Raw genomic sequence first — 7,656 nt, 5'->3', positions numbered from 1 at the left:
CTACCACATGATCCAGCAACCCTGGGCATATACCTGGACAAAGCCATCATTTGAAAAGATATATTCACCCCAATGTTCATTACAGTGCTATTTACAATAGCCAGGACATGGAAGCCACCTAAATATCCATCAATAGAAGAATGGATAAAGAAGATGTGTTACAAATACATAACAAAATATTACTCAGCCATAAAAAAGAATGAAATAATGCCATTTGCAGCAACATGGATGGACCTATAGATTGTCATACTGAATGAAGTTAGTCATACACAGAAAGACCAATATCATATGATATTGTTTATATGAGGAGTTTTAAAAAGGAGTACAAATGGACTCATTTACAAAACAGAGGTAGAGTCATGGTTGTAGAAAAAAAAAAAACCCTTATGGTTACCAGGGGATAAGGCAGGGAGAGGGATAAATTGTGAGACTGAGAGTGACATATACACACTATTTTATATAAAAAGGTAACTAATAAGAACCTGCTGTATGGCATGGGGAATTCTACTCAGTACTCTGTAATGGCCTATATGGGAAAAGAATCTAAAAAAAAAGAGTGGATATAAGTATACGTGTAACTGATTTGCTTTGCTGTACACCTGAAACTAGCACAACACTGTAAATCAACTATACTCCAATAAAATTTTTTAAAATGCATTGTCTAGACACCAGTATCAAGCTAGTTGAGAATCCAAGACTGAAGTGGGGACTAGGGGAATATTTTGAAGAATATGATAAAATCACACCAAAGAGCACTTCTTTAATAAGAAGAGAGTTTTTTCATCTCAAGTTCATAAGTTCTTTCCCTTGGATAATACTGGCCATATACACCCTAATTTTGAATCTGTAAACCAAGATTCTTTAGTATGATCATTCCTTTTGGTAACATTTTTTTTTCTAAAACTTTCCATTTATTTAAGAATAAGAAGCCTGACACATTATAAGAACTCCATTTTTTAATTACAATTTAGAATCTTTTCCCTTATCCAGGATTCAATTAATGTTCTGTATTTCATCTATTTCTTACACTTTATAACTATCTTTGCTATCAAATATTTTATTCTTTTTGTGGTTGTAAATAGATGAGGCAAGAACAGCCTCTAATAGTTTCTTTAAAACCAACCGTAACCCATCCCTCCTGTTGAGTTAAATAAATTGAAAGGGTGTTATTAGTTCTTGGTTAATCCTTTAATTATCTGAAAAACCTTAATTGTTAGTACTCCTAAAATTGACTTGCAAGAACAGCTAATCTGGGTCAGTACCTTCATTCATTATTAGTTAATTGATTATTGAAAATATATGTATTAATGTTGAACAATGACATGAATTGTTTTCATGTCTTCTTATATTTCTCTCCTTTAACTTCCTTTAGATTTTATTTTTCACAAGTTGAATTTACTATTCAGCAAATACATACTTTAAATTTCAGTGCAGTGCTTTTAAAACTACTCAAAATGTTGATATTTATCAGTAAATTACCTTTCATTCATGAAGCAATGTAAATCACACTATTTATACCCTTTAGGAATCACCCAATATTTTGGTATTCCTCACTTTCAAAGCATATTTTCTGTTTTCAGTTTACAATTTGATAGAGTGTAACAACCATTTTGGTTTACCAAACAGAACACATTGTGACTAGAAAACTGTTGGCAATATTTTTAATAATTGACTAAAACCCTGTGACCATTACTGTTTAATAGGAAAAAAAGCAAAGCTGGTGAATATCTGTTTCTCTAAGAGATAGTTGTTTCTTTGGAGTTGTTTTTTTTTGTTTGTTTGTTTGTTTTTTCTCCTCCAGATAAGAAAGCATCTGAGAAGTCTGGAAATAAATATGACTGTTTGGGAAAAAAAGAGTTGTTTGACTTTATTATTATATTAAGATCAATAAGTGGCACGTGCTTTGGTGTTGTATTTGATAAGCCTTCTGCAAAACTTAGGAACAATCATGGGTTGATAAGTACTTAAAAGGGATGGTGGTGCTGGAAATGTGTCTTCTTCTCTGAAAAATATTATATTTTTATATTAAATGAGTATTATATTTTTAAATATCTGCTAAAGCCTGGGATAAATCTCTCTTTCTTAAATTCCTTGGCACTGATGTTAAAAACTTATGCAACTTATTCCAAAAAGATAAAGTCAACAATTGAAGGTTGTAGAAATATTTTAGTATGAGACTAAACACTACACATTAAAAAAGGTACTTTTGTGAGGTAATGGATGTGTTAACAAACCTTATTGTGGTAATAATTTTGCAGTATATGGGGTGTCGAATTATCACATTGTACCCCTTAAACTTACACAATGTTTGCTGTCAAGTAGATTTCAATAAAGCTAAAAACAATGCTCAAAATTTGCAGTCTGCATATTGCTTCCATTCACATTTAATTCACCCAAGTAAATCAAATGGCAAAACGTTGAATTCAGAAATCCAGGAGAGGGCTTCCCTGGTGGCCCAGTGGTTGAGAGTCCGCCTGCCAATGCAGGGGACATGGGTTCGTGCCCCAGTCCGGGAAGATGCCACGGAGTGGCTGAGCCCGTGAGCCATGGCCGCTGAGCCTGCACGTACAGAGCCTGTGCTCTGCAATGGTAGAAGCCACAATAGTGAGAGGCCTGCTTACCACAATAAATAAATAAATAAATAAATAAATAAATAAATAAATAAGTCCAGGAGATTCAGTCTCTCCTGCGTGAAAGGACAAATAACATTGCACAGCAATGATAAAATCTATTACAATGCTTGTAATTTGATTGTGGTTAAAGGAACAGAGATTATATTATATTGTTACCTTGAAAGAATCTGAAATTCAGTTTGTAAACTAATAAATTATATTTAATTACATGTGAATTTGCTCTTATAGGTGTAGAATATTAAACAGGTTTATGGAGCTTCCCTGGTGGCACAGTGGTTGAGAGCCTGCCTGCTGATGCAGGGGACACGGGATCGTGCCCCAGTCCGGAAGGATCCCACATGCCGTGGAGCAGCTGGGCCTGTGAGCCATGGCCACTGAGCCTGTGCATCCAGAGCCTGTGCTCTGCAATGGGAGAGGCCACAACAGTGAGAGGCCTGTGTACCGAAAAAAAAAAAAAAAAAAAAAAAAAGGGTTTTATATTAACTAGATGAAATCTCACATAACCTTGTTATATTCAACTATCATGTTCTGAAATATGTTTTAAAATATGACTATATAAGTGGATTTGTTCAATTTATAATGAAATTTTGACTTTTTGGCATTGTGTATATGTGTATAGGTAGAGGCCGTATTTGCTGATATCTAATTTATCCACTTATTTCTATTATAAAATTTTGTGTTTATAATTCACCACTTTTTATATTATTTCTTTGTTTTCTAACTTTGTCTTGTAGTGGTAAAATGTTCTATTGCCTCTCCAATCTTTTTAAAAGATCTTTTGCTCATTTGGAAGCTTAGAATTTTCTTTATATTAGTTTTCTATTTTTTTTGTTTAGGTTTTCCCAGGCAGGTTTATTTTTAATGAAAGAGGTGTGTGTGTGTGTTTGTGTATGTACACATCTCCTCTTCTGAATTAGAAAGTTTTATGACTGAGAAGAGGCAGAAGAGGTGAATGGAGAAAGTCATCAGATGTGTGGGTTTATTTCTGGGCTCTTTAATCTCTTCTATTGATTTGTGTGTCTATTTTTGTGCAAGTACCATTCTGTTTTGCTTACTGTAGCTTTGTAGTATAGTCTGAAGTCTAGAAGGGTTAACAGCTGTGCAAATGAATCTATACACAAAATAGAAACAGACTAACAGACATAGAAAACACATTTATGTTTACCAAAGTGGGGAGAGAGAGGGAAAGGGACAAATTAGGAGTATGGGGTTAGCAGATACAAACTACTATGTGTAAAATAGATAAGCAGCAAAGATTTACTCTATAACACAATGAATTATATTCATATCTTTTAATAACCTGTAATGAAATGTAATCTGCAAAAAAATAAATAACTGAATCACTGTGCTATATACCTTAAACTAACACAATATTGTAAATCAACTATACTTCAATTAAAAAAAAAAATCATGAGAATTATCTATCACAATCAATGTAAATTCTTCCCAGAGGGAGATTATGTTATCCGAGGCCTCAATCATTCCTACAATGTTGGGCCATAATGTCCCACCAAGATTAAAAATAACTAGTAGTACAATGGAACTTAAGACATAAATAAAAATAGCAAAAATAATAAAAATAGTTGAACAACATGGGAAAATAAAATACTAGAATTATCAGACTGACATTAAAATAGCTCTGATCATTTTATCAAAGGATATAAAGGACAAATTTGTGTATTCAAGAAAAAATCCCAACTAAAAAAAATAAATTATAACTGAACCTAAGAACTCAAAGGATATATTTCAGTTTAGATTAGTACAATAAAAGTAAACTAGTGAACAAAACTAGGTCAGAATGAAATATCTATACTAATGCAATAAGAAAAATAAGAGTGTAAGACACAGAAAACAAAGTAACAGAAAATACTCAGGAGAAGGCCTTATATACATGTAATGATGTGCAAAAAGAGGACAGAATGGGGCAGAAGTCAAGTTTGAAGAAGTATTATCTGAGAAAGTTAAAAAAAACAATGAACAACATGAAGCCACAGATTCAAAAATCAGTGAGAACCTCCTCCCTCCCCCAAAATAAGTCTTCAGACTTATTGTTACTCATGATACTATGTCATCTATGGTTCTGCCAGGGAACACTGCCTTTCAATAACTCTCCCAAAGATTATCACTGAGCTTGTTTAATACTGATCACAAATGCAAGTTTCATCCAGAAGGAAAACCTAAATGATATTCTGTTTATATTAAATTTACAGTTTGAAATTTTATAGCATAGAAATAGAATCCACTATTCTGCTACCTCTTAAGATACAAATATAGTCTTTCTTCAGACAAAGGGCATGGATGCTTATTGCCCATTATAAAAGGTCTGTATCCCTGTGTGTGCAGGTGTCATCTGCTCTTCTTTGCACAACCAGTAGAAATTGGAGATCAGTCAGGGAACTGACATAAATATTTGTATGCTCATGCTGCTTGCTCTGCTATGAGTAACAAAGATTATTTTCTGATAACCAAATGTATGATTTATTTTTGGAGAAAAATAATTAAAACAGGTTTTTCCAGTTAAGGGGAAAAATAACAATATGAAATCATACCCTGATTACATGTTAGCTACCACCTTCTCTACAATGTGGATGTGCTCATGATGTATTTAATGATAATATGAATGAACATTTGAAATTTGAAAATCACAAACCACTTGCCAATATTGTAAATTCATAAACGTTGAAATAAATACCTACAAGGAAGTAAATTTTAAAAACTGAAGCCTTTGAAAATGTTTATAGATCATCCCAAATGTTACAAATAGCAGAGCAAATAAGTTGACATTACTGCTAGTTTCCACTTAATTTCTTCATAATATGGTTGTCTGTTGTTGCATTAGTGAAGTTGCTTCCTACAACCACATGGGTACCACAGAGACTGTGATGAACCAGTTTACAGCAGTGAAGATCATCAATAGAGGATCCTAAATGTCAATAGCGTTCATCTGTCTTTCTGAGGTAACACCTCACACCAATCAGAATGGATATTTTCAAAAAATCTACAAACAATAAATGCTGGAGAGGGAGTGAAGAAGAAGGAACCCTCTTACACACTGTTGGTGGGAAGGTAAATCGATACAGCCACTATGGAGAACAGTATGGAGGTTCCTTAAAAAACTAAAAATAGAACTATTGTATGACACGGCAATCCCACTACTGGGCATATACCCTGAGAAAACCACAATTCCAAAAGATACATGCACCCCAATGTTCACTGCAGCACTATTTACAATAGCCAGGACATGGAAGCAACCTAAATGTCCATCAACAGAGGAACGAATAAAGAAGATGTGGTACATATATACAATGGAATATTACTCAGCCATAAAAAGGAATGAAATTGTGCCCTTTGCAGAGATGTGGATGGACCTAGAGACTGTCATAAAGAGTGAAGTTCTCTGTAACAGAGCCGGACTGGTTTCCTATCACCCAGGATTTTGCTCTTTAGTTAAAAGTGTTGTCAAACCCAGAGCCCTTTCAGCTGCAGGATCTTCAGGTTCTGATGAATCTTATGTGGCCACTGCACCTACAGATATCTGCTATCGAACAGTCTTGCCTGATGAAACTATGGGACCATTTGGACCTCAGGATCAGTGATTCCAGGTTCCTGGGAACATAGGTTTTGATTGTCACCTCAATGGGACTGCATCACAGAAGAAAAGCCAAGTTCATAAACTTTACCTGATGTTCTAGCAGAACCTTTAACCAGTGAAAGACATGAGTTTGTTATGGCACAATATGTGAATGAATTTCAGGGTAATGATGCACCTTTGAGCAATAAATTAACAGAGCAGAAACTTACTTTGAAAGTGCCAGCGTAGAGTGTGCAATCCAAACATGTCTGGAATTGCTGCAAAGAGATTTTGAACCACTATTTCCAGAAGTAGCCGCCAACAAACTAATGATTTTGACTGTAACACAGAAAACTAAGAATGATATGACTGTAGTGAGGAGGTAGAAAATGAAAAAGAAATGCTCTTAGAAAAGTTCATCAACTGTGCTAAGGAAATTGCTATGTTGAAGGCTACTTGGTTGACTTTTTGACCCATCATCTGGTTTGTCATTTTTTGAACCATATACAAAAAAGACTTTTCTCTCTGACCCAGGCATCTTATTTTATTTCCCACAATCCTTGAAATAGTAAAAGACTAACTTATTAGCTTGAAAGTGAATAAAATGTTGACCCTTCTCAGATCTTGACATTCTTCTTTTGAACTCTTTCAGCTATCACTGCCTTCCTAGAATGAGATCTCTTTAAATATTGATGACACCATTGTTTTCCACCTTACCACCAGTATGGAGGACTGGCAAAGGGACAATGGATGTAGGGAGGAGTGGGCCTCTTGGTGCAATGATTGTGCTTTTCATTTTTAGTAAATTTTACAATCAACTCATGAGAGCACAATAGTTTGGAGACAAGAAAAGAAATTGATCAGAAGAGTCTGCTGACATTGCCAAGTGACATTCTTAAAGACTGTCAGAAGATATAGAATGGCCACTCCTAAATGAATGTCTGACCTGTGGTGCAGATTATGAAGAGAGTGTGGGGTGACCACCCTGTGTTTCACTGCTGGGGTCCACAGGGTAAATAATGCATGCACTCTTTCAGGAGCTCTAAACCAGAGGTTGCACTGGGGTCTAAGCATAGATAGGCCAGAGCTGATAAATGGGTCCTCACACACAGCTCAAGAGCAAAGCTGCCTTCAATCCTCCAGTCTAGGGTTCTAGCACTGATTGTCCAGAATCCTGAGGGAATCCTATGTTTTATGTGAGAGTCATCAAAATTCAGTGTATCATAGTAGTGTCACAGCCCAAAGTCCCATGATTTTCAGAAAGAAATAGCACATCATCTGGCAAGAATGACCTACACTCCAGGGTACCCTGTGCCACTAGGTCTGGCCTTAGGGTCCTGGGAAATCCTTGTAGACATGAATCCTGAAACTTTAGGACATCTGATTGACCCTAGACACAGATTTAGATGAGAAAGAATCCTGAAGATGAAAAACTGGAACCTGTGTCCACTT

The 7,656-nt window shown here is 35.2% G+C and overlaps 1 pseudogene; it reads left to right on the top strand.

Moving 5' to 3' along the window:
• The first annotated feature begins 4,552 nt into the window (after nucleotides 1-4,552).
• On the top strand, nucleotides 4,553-6,773 carry LOC113611166 (methylmalonic aciduria and homocystinuria type D homolog, mitochondrial-like; annotated as a pseudogene).
• Nucleotides 6,774-7,656: the final 883 nt, after the last annotated feature.

Source organism: Aethalodelphis obliquidens, unplaced genomic scaffold (genome assembly GCF_003676395.1).
Source record: "Aethalodelphis obliquidens isolate GAN/ISIS:26980383/991018 unplaced genomic scaffold, ASM367639v1 scaffold68, whole genome shotgun sequence".
Lineage (NCBI taxonomy): Eukaryota > Metazoa > Chordata > Mammalia > Artiodactyla > Delphinidae > Aethalodelphis > Aethalodelphis obliquidens.
Note: the sequence above shows the minus strand (reverse complement) of the source record. Positions and strands in the feature narration are given on the sequence as shown.